We start from the raw sequence: 15,354 nt of genomic DNA on the forward strand, positions 1-15,354 counted from the left end.
TCACTTGTTTAAACAAACAAACAAGGAATAATATGAATTTTCAGCAAGTCAATGCACTAAGAAGTTTTAAAAACTTTTTTTTAGAATCAATAAACCATTTGACCTGAAATTTCAGTAAAAATAATAAAAGAATCATGAAACTATATATAGACTGATGTCCTTTTCAAGGGGAATTTAAGAGAGTTATTTTACTCCAGCAGGAGATTGGGAAATTTTCTCTTGGGCCAGCAGCCAGGGACAGATTGCTTTAACCTAATATTGAAATAACAAAAGCATGAATGACCATTTAAATGCCTAATTTGAATAGACATGGTCATCACTTAATGGGGATGCCTTTATGAGAATGGATGACATAGATCCTTTCTCAAAGCAGCTCCATATTTTATGTTATTTTCAGTTTTATGACTGATAATTGACATCATAGCCAGTACAGATTCACTGAACAATAGTATGATTTTAAAATTCAATTATAAATTATTCAATATTATACACCCATTATTGATGTTGTTCTCAAATCACATACATAACTTACATGACTGAATTCATAATATCTACATTTTAGTAATTTGAAAGTATGTGATGTATGACATAATTTTTAGCCATAGCTGTCATATTGCCCATTAAATTTCAAACAGTCAAGAAAGTAGAACAGACAACACACACACACATAAACAGACACAAACACACACACACACACACACACACACACACTTTCAACCATATTGGGAACATATTGCTTTACTTGGTTTTAGCCAACAGGATTATAATTGATACAAACTGAGGTACAATAAAAGAGAAAAATTTAAAACAATGAAATTTTAACATACAAGATAGCTTAGATAAATTAGATAATGCTACTTCATAACTTCAATAGTTACTGCTTATATACAGCTACATTCCATTATGAGTATATATATATATATATGTATATGCATATACATATATATATATATATACACTATAATTTTGTTATAAGTGATCTAGCCAGCTATATTTTGAAAGCCAAACTGTTGCTGTTTTTATTTTTTAGTGACCACGACTCCAGAAGAGGTGCCTCCGAAATGTAAAAAAGTGTTGTATTGTTTGTGATAAGAGTTTATAATAAAGTAATATTAATAGTGACATTTTAGAAATATAGTTTTAAAACTATTTTAACCAATGCTTAGTCATGAACAGAACAGAATTCCTGTATTTTTATTAGAAAGAGTAAAACAATGATTTCAGGAAGGGGAATAAAGTAGGGATATTATCATATGAGATGTGGATGGCCTCAACTAACATACAAGAAAAGCAAACTCAATCTCAATAGTTAATTGTATTTTATTTTGGTGCTAGCAATGCTATTTACTTACAAACAAAATGTACTTAAATACTTTTATTATTTCTTCAAGAATTTCATACATTATATTTTGATCATACTCAGTCCTTACTCTTCTCCAGAATTCCTTTCATATCCATCTAAACTTCTATACCTGCCCTTCTTTGTGTCTTGAATTTTTGAATGATATTTAAATAATCTCTGACTCTGATTTGTTCTATCCATATACTACTGGGTGTAGAGCCATCCTTTGACCATGGTTCAACTATGAGAAACACACCCTTAATGAAAACTGACTCTTCCTTCCCTCTGGAAATATATAAACTGTCCCTTACTCCTCACTAATTGATGAGGTGCCATAATTATTATCACACTCTATATTTGGATGACGGATGGCTTCATTTGTGTTGATCTTTTACAGGTAAGCAGAGTTCTTCTGAGTTTGTGATCTCAGTCTTGTAACATCCCGAAGATTCATCCCACCTTGCTCCTCCCTGATTTCAGGCCCTTATCTTTCCACCTCATTTCCTTTGATGATTGCTGAGCCTCACAGTATGATATAAATGTCACATTTATGTCTGAGTAATCCAGCTTGATTAACAATTATTCTCTAAACTTAGACCATTGGGACTTTCTATGTTAAACACTATTTACTACATAGAAAAATATCTCTGAGGAGAGCTGAGATCTAATCTATGAGTAATAAATTCAAATTTGATATTGTCTAAGAGGATAATAGTAGTAGGTTCAATATTGGAACACATGAGATCCCTCAACACAGGTTCTTGGGAAATTTTACAGTCACAGACATGTTTTCTTCTACAGAGTAGTCCTTAATTCTAATCAGAAAGCAGTTGATTAACCCCTTAACATTCATTACTTTATTTATTGGTATATCATTTACTTGAGGAATTACTGCAGAACAACGGTTATTAAATTTTGTTATTTTTAATTATTTAAAAATATTTAGACTTTTTTATATTAGAGGTTTTAGATTTCTTAATTTATTCCCTGTAACATCTTAGATATATTTATTCTTTTATTAAAAACATATTTTATATAATATAACCTAATTATAGCTTCACCTCTCCCATTTCCTTCTCAGATCCGCATTACTTTTCTTGTCTTGTCTTGTCTTGTCTTGTCTTGTCTTGTCTTGTCTTGTCTTGTCTTGTCTTGTCTTGTCTTGCCTTGTCTTGTCTTTTTCTTTCTTTTTTTTTTTAATCCTGAGTCAAAAGCTCCAAAACAAACAAACAAACAAACAAAAAACACACCCGGCTCACATTAATTTTCTACTCACCCAATTCATACCCTCTCCTTCTCTCTATCAGTATAAAAAGCACATCTTAAAACAGTAACGAGAAAATAAAGTTCAATGAAATCAAAACAAACTGCAATAGAACAAAACAAACAAACAAACAAAAATAAGAACCAGAGAGAAAGCTCAAGAAGCACATACATTTTCACACAGAGAAATCTGATAAAAACACAAAACAAGAAAATGTATGCAAAGCATCCAAATGGACAACCAGAAGTGCTCACAGACTTTATAAATGAAGTCATCTCCAAAGCTTGTTTTGGTTTAGCCATCTACTGTTGACCATGTAGCCCACCCTTAAGAGTAACTTATATAATCACTGAGAGTCTTTGAGACGACTACTTACTTTTATTACAAGCAGTGTTCAGTTGGACACAGCTTTTGGGTAAGGAAGTGGCCTTCTTTCGACTTCCCCTGTCAACACTGGAACTTCATTAGCCCCTAAACTCTACATGCTGCCAGTTTCTGGGAATTTGGGAGAATATTGGTACTTCTGTATGTAGAAGATTGTGTATACTCAGTGTCCTGTATCTCCTCTAGTTCTTGGAATTTCTCTTCTTCCCAAAGGTTTCCTGAGCACCAAAGGAAGAAACTGATGGATACATCATATTTAGATTATACTGAGTGTTCCAACTTCTCTCTTTCCTTCCTTCCTTCCTTCCTTCCTTCCTTCCTTCCTTCCTTCCTTCCTTCCTTCCATTCTTTCATTCGTTCTTTCTTTCTTTCTCTCTCTCTCTTTCTTATTCTTCAACATTTTTTAATTTTAAACAATTTTTTATTAGATATTTTCTTCATTTACATTTCAAATGCTATCCTGAAAGTCCCCTATACCTTCCCCCCACCCTGCTCCCCAACCCACCCATCCTCACTTCCTGGCCCTGGCATTCCCCTGTACTGGGGCATATAATCTTTGCAATTTTAACAGTCCAGACTTTATCCCAGTCCACCCTCTGACTGTTCTACATGCCATAACTCCTCCTTGCCCTGCTCATGTCTGCAAGAAGATGCCCCCACACCCACACCCCACCAGGCCTCTCCATTCCCTGGGGCCTCAAGTCTCTTGAGGGTTAGGAACATCTACTCTGACTGAGTCCAGACCAGCAGTCCTCTGCCCTATATGTTTTGGAGGCCTCATATCAGCTGGTGTATGCTGCATGGTAGGTGGTCCAGTGTGTCTTAGAGACCTTGAGGGTCAAGGTTAATTGAGACTGAGGGTTCTTCTACAGGGTCGCTCTCCTCCCTAGCTTCTTCCAGCTTTTCCCTGATTCAACCACAGTGGTCATCAGCTTCTATCTATTGGTTGGGTGTAAATATCTGCATCTGACTCTTTCAGCTCTTTGTTGGGTCTTTCACAGGGCAGCCATGATAGGCCCCTTTCTGTGAGAACAACATAGCATCAGTAATATTGTCAAAATGTACATCTGTCTATTGCTTCTTATCTGGAAGCTTCTCTGATGATGGCTAAATTGGGCACTGATTTCTAGACATAAAAGCATATCATTTTATTGCTATGTTCCTTTGGTAAAATAGTAGTATTTCATTCTTCATAGATTTCTGGCCTGTGTAATCTCAGGTACTTGGCCCCCAGAGCAGTGTCAAGAACAGCTTCCATCTCATGGGGTAAGCCTTAAATCCATTTAGATATTGGTTCTTTAGTTAAGCAATCCTCATGCTTCTCTACCAGCTAGTTCGAAACAAAATTTTAACCTCATTTTCCAACCTTAAAAATCTTTTCAATCATGACTATCAAATAATTTTAACCAATTTAATCAAGAATTAGAACTGTCTTTACTACCTCTTTCTCCTTTTAGTCATGTGCATCATTCACCTGTATTCATATAGTTATACAATTCTCTGTCACAGTAGAAAATTTCTGGTTTTAAATGTCCTGTAAATTATTGTAGCTAGCATCAGTGGTTCTTGATAAAATCTCACAGCATTAAAAAAGTTGACAACTACTGTGCAAATATCTTTCAATTATTTATAGCAGTTTAGTATTTTATGAGGCTGTAGGCAACTCTCTAGGCACCAAGAAGAAGACTAAGAAATATTTTTGTCCATATCTTTTAATAGTCTAAATAGGAGAATGCCATTGTGAATGTAATCATATATGAAATGTTGGTAACTGTTTTATGAACTATAACGCCCATCATGGATTGAATCAGAGCAAAGTGTAAGTTATATTGTGGAAAACGTAGACAAATTTTACTATAAATTTGTGACAAAATATCCACAATAAAGCATAATGTCTCAATGTTTAAATGATTACAGTAATATTGTATGACACACATAAATTCATCCATTACTTTTATTTGCATATTTGGGTGTGTATGTAAATGTGAGTACACATGTATGTATAGATGTGAAGGCCAGTAGATAATTACATGTGTCACTCTGAGAAGCCATCTATCTTTTTTCTGAGACAGACTTTCTCACTAGCTAAATTACATAGGCTGACTGATAGACTCTACAATGCTGTGCTTACAAGCACATTCCACTTGCACCATGTTGATATTTTGTGTGAACACTGGGACTTAAACTTGGTCCTTCATTCTTACCTACAAAGAACTTGCCAAATAACACATCTTTCATACAAAATTCTTACTTAAAAATTAATAAATGCAATATGTCCTATTTAAACCCACTTAAAATTATTTCAGTAAATGATTAAGAAAAGCAGATTATGAAATCTTGACAACTAGTCAAATTATATGCTTGAAACTTCTAGGTTAAAGGCATTGTAGTAATTTACAAGTCAAATATATGTATTTCTCATTGTGAACTATCCATGGGAGAAATCGAGGGTGAACTGAGAGATTGTAATGGACCTATATAAAGCTATATTAGAGTAAAAAGAAACAGAAGGTTAAAAATACTTCTTTCTAAGAAAGGTGAAAAATATGACTGCAACACAGAAAAATCTAAAAGAGCAAAAGTGACAAAGTCTATAAAGAAATAGAAAATAACTTCACAGAAGACATGGCGTGGCAAAGCAAAGCAAGTAAAGACATGAAACCCTCCAGTTCTTCAGGAACACTTGTCACTTTGACCAAACTTCATCTTAATCTAAAGGCTTTTTTTTGTTTGTTTGTCTGTCTTCAAACTCAAAGCTAAACACCACTGAGATATAGTGGTAAAGATCTGATTGTAAATGTTTAGTGTTCTCAAAGGGGAATGTCTTACCTTGTTTATCCATGTTATCAAAGTTGTCCAGATACCTTGACTACCATGGGGATAGCTCCAGAAAAACATAGGGAATTTATTTCATAGCTCTTTTAACTGTTGGTTTTCAACCTAGATTCAGACTTTCTGACTTGGAACACGTCTTAGTTTGAAAACGGTCTTACTTTTATTGGCTATATCCTCTGTTGAAGTGTGGATAGAGATTTTCAAAAACATTCCATTCTCATAAATTGTGTGAATCAGAGAAAGCTATGATTAGTGTTTTTTGAGTATATTTTACTCTGTGCTATGGGACACTGACTAAAACAAAATTTGGAAGAAAGGTCCTATAACATCTTAGATACTAGTCAAATTACCAAGGGAAGCAAGGACATAATTTCAAGAATGCATATGGAGTCTATCTGAGTTAGGATTTTATTCCTGTGAAGAGACACCATGATCAAAGCAACTCATATAAAGGAAGAAAATTAATTGGGGCAGCTTACAGTTTCATAGATTTATCCCATTATCATCATGGTGAGAAACATGGTAGCATGCAGGCAGACATGGTGATGAAGAATGGGCTAAGAGATTTTCATCTGCATCTGCAGGTGGCAGAAGGAGACTATGAGCCATAGTGGGCATAGCTCCATCATATCAGATCTCAAAGCCTGCCCTCACAGTGACACACTTCCTCCAACAAAGCCACACATACTTCAACAAGGCCACATCTCCTAAGTGCCATTCCCTATGAGACAAGCATTTAAAGGCATGAGTCTATGAGGGCTATTCCTATTCCTATCCACCACAGAGGCAAAACCTCTAAAAGAAACTAAGGAAGAACACTGTTTACTAGTCCAAATATATCTAACACCCAACCTCAGGGATTGCTCAGGTATCTACCTGTCTTAGACTTTCCCAGGATATCTACACAGCCTCTCCTACAACAATTAGCAAAGAATAAAATTCTCTTTAAACATGGACACAATGCAATCTCATGGAAGAAATTTTTAGTTGTGGTTCCATCTACCCTACTGCTTCAAGTTGAAAAACCATGTGAGTCATCACTGTTACTCTAGCCCTTAATTGCCATTAGTAATTGCCATTCATTTCATTCATAGATAGGAATGAAACAGATGCAGTTCCCCTTGAAGTATACAATTCTTAATAGAGCATGTGTTACATTGTCTGCGTGCATATTTTCAGTTTATGAAAGGACAGTCTTCTCAATAATTCTTTGATAGAATGAACAAATCCCCAAATATCCATTATGCTTTTAATGGATACATAATTTAATATCACTTATGATTAATCCTAATAATATAAAAATGTTACTACAGGATAGATGAGCAGAAAAGTTTGTGAGCATAACACAGTCAAGCAATGAGGGAGTGAGGTAGAAGCTAAGTGATTCTGACTCATGCTCTAGAATGGGTTTCAATTAGTCCTTTACAATATATATGTTGTAGTAGAGTTACATTGAGAGATTTAATTCAGAGATCTTTCTAAATACAACCAACAATTCATGAACCTAGTCCCTATCCAGATGTTAAAGTTGTGACTTTTAATAATCAAGTCATCCCATCTTGTAGATAGCACTAAGCATGCTGTACAGAGATTACTGAGATTAACTGAAATGTGGGATCACTCCAAAGAAAGAGTGGCTTTAATTGTCAGAGATTGCTAAAACTATGTGATAATCATAATGTCAAGATTAGGCAAAACAAAATATATCACTAGCTGTGAATAAATAATCGGTATGCAATCAACAGTGATAAAATGAGATAAATATAGATATTTAATAATATATATCTGACTTTTGACATACTTTAATAGAAATTTTAATTCTAAACTTCCTTTATACATGAGATTGTAAAAAAAAATTCCTTGAGAAGAATCAAAAAATAGCATCAGAGTGTATTTTGAACTAGTCCCTTATTATTATATAGATGTTCTAAGACACCTTTAACCTAGATGATTTCACTTTTGATGAAAGCAAAATAATGAATTTAGAGAATATTACATATTATTCTGAACCCACTTTAATCTTACAGGCATCTATACTACTATTGTCTAAGAAGCAAACATATTATGTGGAGAAGATGAGAATTATAATTTGATTTTTTTTGTTTGTTTTTCATTTTTTTTATTACATATTTTCCTCAATTACATTTCCAATGCTATCCCAAAAGTCCACCATACCGCCCCCCACTTCTCTACCCTCCCATTCCCATTCTTTTGGCCCTGGCATTTCCCTATATTGGGGCATATAAAGTTTGCAAGTCCAATGGGCCTCTCTTTCCAGTGATGGCCGACTAGGCCATCTTTCGATACATATGCAGCTAGAGACAAGAGCTCCAGGGTACTGGTTAGTTCATCATGTTGTTCCAACTACAGGGTTGCAGATCCCTTTAGCTCCTTGGGTACTTTCTCTAGCTTCTCCATTGGGAGCCCTGTGATACATCCAATAGCTGACTGTGAGCATCCACTCCTGTGTTTGCTAGGCCCCTGCATAGTCTCACAAGAGACAGCTATCTTTGGGTCCTTTCAGCAAAATCTTGCTAGTATATGCAATGGTGTCAGCGTTTAGAAGCTGATTATGGGATGGATCCCTGGATAAGGCAGTCTCTAGATGATCCATCCTTTCATCACAGCTCCAAACTTTGTCTCTGTAACTCCTTCCATGGGTGTTTTGTTCCCAATTCTAAGAAGGGGCACAGTGTCCACATTTTGGTCTTCATTCTTCTTGAGTTTCAGCAAGTGTATCTTGTATCTTATATCTTGGGTATCCTAAGTTTTGGGCTAATATCCACTTATCAGTGAATACATATTGTGTGAGTTCCTTTGTGATTGTGTTACCTCACTCAAGATGATGCCCTCCAGGTCCATCCATTTGGCTAGGAATTTCATAAATTCATTCTTTTTAATAGCTGAGTAGTACTCCATTGTGTAAATGTACCATAATTTCTGTATCCATTCCTCTGTTGAGGGACATCTGGGTTCTTTCCAGCTTCTGGCTATTATAAATAGGGTTGCTATGAACATAGTGCAGCATGTGTACTTCTTACCGGTTGGGACATCTTCTGGATATATGCCCAGGAGAGGTATTGCTGGATCCTCCGGTAGTACTATGTCCAATTTTCTGAGGAACCGCCAGACTGATTTCCAGAGTGGTTATACAAGCTTGCAATCCCACCAACAATGGAGGAGTGTTCCTCTTTCTCCACATCCCCGCCAGCATCTGCTGTCACCTGAATTTTTGATCTTAGCCATTCTGAATGGTGTGAGGTGGAATCTCAGGGTTGTTTTGATTTGCATTTCCCTGATGATTAAGGATGTTGAACATTTTTTCAGGTGCTTCTCTGCCATTTGGTATTGTTCAGGTGAGAATTCTTTGTTCAATTCTGAGCCCCATTTTTTAATGGGGTTATTTGACTTTCTGGAGTCCACCTTCTTGAGTTCCTTATATATATTGGATATTAGACCCTTATCTGATTTAGGATAGGTAAAGATCCTTTCCCAATCTGTTGGTGGTTTTTTTGTCTTATTGATGGTGTCTTTTGCCTTGCAGAAGCTTTGCAGTTTCATGAGGTCCCACTTGTCAATTCTCGATCTTACAGCACGAGCCATTGCTGTTCTATTCAAGAATTTTTCCCCTGTGCCCATATCTTCAAGGCTTTTCCCCACTTTCTCCTCTATAAGTTTCAGTGTCTCTGGTTTTATGTGAAGTTCCTTGATCCACTTAGACTTGACGTTAGTACAAGGAGATACGAATGGATCGATTCGCATTCTTCTACATGATAACAACCAGTTGTGCCAGCACCATTTGTTGAAAATGCTGTCTTTCTTCCACTGGATGGTTTTAGCTCCCTTGTCGAAGATCAAGTGACCATAGGTGTGTGGGTTCATTTCTGGGTCTTCAATTCTATTCCATTGGTCTATTTGTCTGTCACTATAGCAGTACCACGCAGTTTTTATCACAATTGCTCTGTAGTAAAGCTTTAGGTCTGGCATGGTGATTCCACCAGAGGTTCTTTTATCCTTGAGAAGAGTTTTTGCTATCCTAGGTTTTTTGTTATTCCAGATGAATTTGCAGATTGAACTTTCTAATTCGTTGAAGAATTGAGTTAGAATTTTGATGGGGATTGCATTGAATCTGTAGATTGCTTTTGGCAAGATAGCCATTTTTACAATGTTGATCCTGCCAATCCATGAGCATGGGAGATCTTTCCATCTTCTGAGATCTTCTATAATTTCTTTCTTCAGAGACTTGAAGTTTTTATTATACAGATCTTTCACTTCCTTAGTTAGAGTCACGTCAAGATATTTTATATTATTTGTGACTATTGAGAAGGGTGTTGTTTCCCTAATTTCTTTCTCAGCCTGTTTATTCTTTGTATAGAGAAAGGCCATTGATTTGTTTGAGTTAATTTTATATCCAGCTACTTCACCGAAGCTGTTTATCAGGCTTAGGAGTTCTCTGGTGGAATTTTTAGGGTCACTTATATATACTATCATATCATCTGCAAAAAGTGATATTTTGACTTCATCTTTTCCAATTTGTATCCCTTTGATCTCCTTTTGTTGTCGAATTGCTCTGGCTAGGACTTCAAGTACTATGTTGAATAGATATGGAGAAAGTGGACAGCCTTGTCTAGTCCCTGATTTTAGAGGGATTGCTTCAAGCTTCTCACCATTTACTTTGATGTTGGCTACTGGTTTGCTGTATATTGCTTTTATCATGTTTAGGTATGGGCCTTGAATTCCTGATCTTTCCAAGACTTTTATCATGAATGGGTGTTGGATTTTGTCAAATGCTTTTTCTGCATCTAATGAGATGACCATGTGGTTTTTGTCTTTGAGTTTGTTTATATACTGGATTACATTGATGGATTTCCGTATATTGAACCATCCCTGCATCCCTGGGATGAAACCTACTTGGTCAGGATGGATGATTGTTTTGATGTGTTCTTGGATTCGGTTAGCAAGAACTTTATTGAGTATTTTTGCATCAATATTCATAAGGGATATTGGTCTGAAGTTTTCATTCTTTGTTGGGTCTTTTTGTGGTTTAGGTATCAGAGTAATTGTGGCTTCATAGAATGAGTTGGGTAGAGTACCTTCTGTTTCTATTTTGTGGAATAGTTTGTGAAGAACTGGGATTAGATCTTCTTTGACGGTCTGATAGAACTCTGCACTAAACCCATCTGGTCCTGGGCTTTTTTTGGTTGGGAGACTATTAATGACTGCTTCTATTTCTTTGGGGGATATAGGGCTGTTTAGATCATTAACCTGATCTTGGTTCAACTTTGGTACCTGGTATCTGTCTAGGAACTTCTCCATTTCATCCAGGTTCTCCAGTTTTGTTGAGTATAGCCTTTGGTAGAAGGATCTCATGGTGTTTTGATGTCTTCAGGATCTGTTGTTATGTCTCCTTTTTCATTTCTGATTTTGTTAATTAGAATGCTTTCCCTGTGCCCTCTAGTGAGTCTGGCTAAGGGTTTATCTATCTTGTTGATTTTCTCAAAGAACCAGCTCCTTGACTGGTTGATTCTTTGGATAGTTCTTTTTGTTTCCACTTGATTGATTTCGCCCCTGAGTTTGATTATTTCCTGCTGTCTACTCCTCTTGGGTGAATTTGCTTCCTTTTGTTCTAGTGCTTTTAGGTGTGTTGTCAAGCTGCTAATGTGTGCTCTTTCTAGTTTCTTTTTGGAGGCACTCAGAGCTATGAGTTTTCCTCTTAGAAATGCTTTCATTGCGTCCCATAAGTTTGGGTATGTTGTGGCTTCATTTTCATTGAACTCTAAAAAGTCCTTGATTTCTTTCTTTATTCCTTCCTTGACCAAGGTATCATTGAGAAGAGTGTTGTTCAGTTTCCACATGAATGTTGGCTTTCTATTATTTATTTTGTTATTGAAGATCAGCCTTAGTCCATGGTGATCTGATAGGATGCATGGGACAATTTCAATATTTTTGTATCTGTTGAGTCCTGTTTTGTGCCCAATTATGTGGTCAATTTTGGAGAAGGTACCATGAGGTGCTGAGAAGAAGGTGTATCCTTTTGTTTTAGGGTAAAATGTTCTGTAGATATCTGCCAGATCCATTTGATCCATAACTTCTGTTAGTTTCACTGTGTCCCTGTTTAGTTTCTGTTTCCATGATCTGTCCATTGGTGAAAGTGGTGTGTTGAAGTCTCCCACTATTATTGTATGAGGTGCAATGTGTGCTTTGAGGTTTACTAAAGTTTCTTTAATGAATGAGGCTGCCTTTGTATTTGGAGCATAGATATTCAGGATTGATAGTTCCTCTTGGAGGATTTTACCTTTGATGAGTATGAAGTGCCCCTCCCTGTCTTTTTTGATGACTTTGGGTTGGAAGTCAATCTTATCAGATATTAGAATGGCTACTCCAACTTGTTTCTTCATACCATTTGCTTGGAAATTTGTTTTCCAGCCTTTCATTCTGAGGTAGTGTCTATCTTTTTCTCTGAGATGAGTTTCCTGCAAGCAGCAAAATGTTGGGTCTTATTTGTGTAGCCAGTTTGTTAGTCTATGTCTTTTTATCGGGGAGTTGAGTCCATTGATATTAAGAGATATTAAGGAAAAGCAATTGTTGTTTCCTGTTATTTTTGTTGTTAAAGTTGGCATTCTGTTCTTGTGGCTGTCTTCTTTTAGGTTTGTTGAGGGATTACCTTCTTGTTGTTTCTAGGGCGTGGTTCCTGTCCTTGTATTGGTTTTTTTCTGTTATTATCCTTTGAAGGGCTGGATTCGTGGAGAGATAATATGTGAATTTGGTTTTGTCGTGGAATACTTTGGTTTCTCCATCTATGTTAATTGAGAGTTTGGCTGGGTATAGTAGCCTGGGCTGGAATTTGTGATCTTTTAGTGTCTGTATAACATCTGTCCAGGATCTTCTGGCTTTCATAGTCTCTGGTGAAAAATCTGGTGTAATTCTGATAGGCTTGCCTTTATATGTTACTTGGCCTTTTTCTCTTACTGCTTTTAGTATTCTATCTTTATTTAAGTGCATTTGTTGTTCTGATTATTATGTGTCGGGAGGTTTTTCTTTTCTGGTCCAGCCTATTTGGAGTTCTGTAGGCTTCTTGTATGTTCATGGGCATCTCTTTCTTTAGATTTGGGAAGTTTTCTTCTATAATTTTGTTGAAGATGTTTGCTGGTCCTTTGAGTTGAAAATCTTCATTCTCATCCACTCCTATTATCCGTAGGTTTGGTCTTCTCATTGTGTCCTGTATTTCCTGGATGTTTTGAGTTAGGATCTTTTTGCATTTTCCATTTTCCTTGATTGTTGTGCCGATGTTCTCTATGGAATCTTCTGCACCTGAGATTCTCTCTTCCATCTCTTGTATTCTGTTGCTGATGCTCACATCTATGGTTCCAGATTTCTTTCCTAGGGTTTCTATCTCCAGTGTTGCCTCATTTTGGGTTTTCTTTATTGTGTCTACTTCCCTTTTTAGGTCTAGTATGGTTTTGTTCATTTCCATCATCTGATTGGATGTGTTTTCCTGTTTCTCTTTAACGACTTCTACCAGTTTGGTTGTGTTTTCCTGTTTTTCTTTAAGGACTTGTAACTCTTTAGCCATGTTCTCCTGTAGTTCTTTAAAGTCCTTCTTGATGTCCTCTACCATCATCATGAGATATGCTTTTAAATCCAGGTCTAGCTTTTCAGGTGTGTTGGGGTGCCCTGGACTGGGCGAAGTGGGAGTGCTGGGTCCTGATGATGGTGAGTGGTCTTGGTTTCTGTTAGTAGGATTCTTACGTTTACCTCTCGCCATCTGGTAATCTCTGGAGTTGTTATAGTTGTCTCTGTTCAGAGGTTGTTCTTCTGGTGATTCTGAGTATCGTCTGTCAGCAGACCTGGGAGACAGGCTCTCTCCTCTGAGTTTCAGTGGTTAGAGCACTCCCTGCTGACAAGCTTTCCTCTTAAAGGGAAGGTGTACAGATATCTGGCGTTTGGACCTCCTCCTGGCTGAAGAAGAAGGCGGAAAACAGGACCTTTCCCAGATGCTGTGTTGCTTTGGCAGGTCACAGAAGCTGTAGGCTTCTGTGGTGCACACTCTCAGCTGTGCAGACTAACTTCCTAAGTTCAGTGGAGTCCTGGATCCAAGATGTGCTCCCTGCTCCTGAGGCAGAGGGCTCCTGTGCAGGGCAGACCACTGTCTTTCAGCTGGGTGTGTGCCGGATGTCTGCGGCTCCAAAAGGGTGCTGCCTCAGCAGCTCTGTGGCTCCCACCTGTCCCAGAAGCTGTCTGCCTCTGTGGTCCTCACTCTAACCTGTACAGACTAAGTTTGGCGGAGTCCTGGAGCCAAGATGGTGCTCCCTGCAGGGCAGATCACTGTCCTCCGCCTGGGAGGGTGCCTGATGTCTGTGGCCCCAAAAGGGTGCTGCCTCAGCGGCTCTGTGGCTCCCACCTGCCCCAGAAGCTGTCTGCCCTGATTTTTATAGTAAGGTCCATTACATGTTTGAATTATTTTGTCTATTTTTATTGATAAATAATATTTGCAGATTAAATGGATATGTTAATGTAATTTATTATATATATGGATTGTTTATTTCACCTAGCAAATATTTTTCTCTCTGCAAATATTAATTATGTTAGTGTTAATAATTCTATGCTTTCTGGTCATTCTGAAATATATCACACATAGTTTCAACAAATGTTTACTTATGTGATGATTATTCTGTAAGTCTTATACTGGTTTGGTGTCACTATGGAAACAGACCTTTGGAATGTACTAGTGGGAATTTAAAGGTTGGTATAAATGAGGTTGTGAGACTGATATTTATCAGAATGGCAGAGAGCAACTGAAACATGTGATCAAAAATACCAATCTGGTGAGTAATTTTAATTGTCAGAGGTGGCCGGAACCACGTGCTCTTAATTTTCAGGTAAAATGAGAGTCGCCCTTCCTTGGGATGGAATTCCAGACTGAATAAAAGGAAGAAAGAGAGGTAAGCAGCATCATTCATCGAGTCCTGGCTACAACTTCTCCTGCTGCCATGCCTTCAGTATATGATGGACCTTAAGGGTTCGATGCCCCAGTGTACGGGAACGCCACAACAGGGTAGCAGGAGTGGGTGGGTTGGTGAGCAGGGGGAGGGGGAGGAGGAGAGGGTTTTCTTGGGGGAAATGAGGAAAGGGGATAACATTTGAAATGTAAATAAAGAAAATATCTAATTAAAAAAAAAACGAACAAACAAACCACAAATCAAAACCAACTGCCTTTCTTCCCTAAGTTGATCCTATAAGGGATTTTGTTGCTGCAACAAGAAAAGTAAGCAATACATACTCTGCTCTGCTAAAAGAGAAGCAGAACTCATTTTCCCCTTCACTCTCATTGTTGTGTAGTGAAGCTGTTGTAACTATCTGTTACAACATTAAGTGGATGGAAATGCATGTCCTTCATTGTAGTAAGTGAACGAAGCATGCAAATAAAACATGTATCACAAGTTCTCAATCAAATATGATGCTTTTGTTAACGAGTCAAACATGTCAAAGCCTAGAAGGGAATTTTTGCTCTACTTCCAGTTTATGACTG

The sequence above is a fragment of the Mus caroli genome, unplaced genomic scaffold (genome assembly GCF_978045245.1).
Source record: "Mus caroli unplaced genomic scaffold, Mus_caroli_1 scaffold_12, whole genome shotgun sequence".
In the NCBI taxonomy this organism is placed as follows: domain Eukaryota; kingdom Metazoa; phylum Chordata; class Mammalia; order Rodentia; family Muridae; genus Mus; species Mus caroli.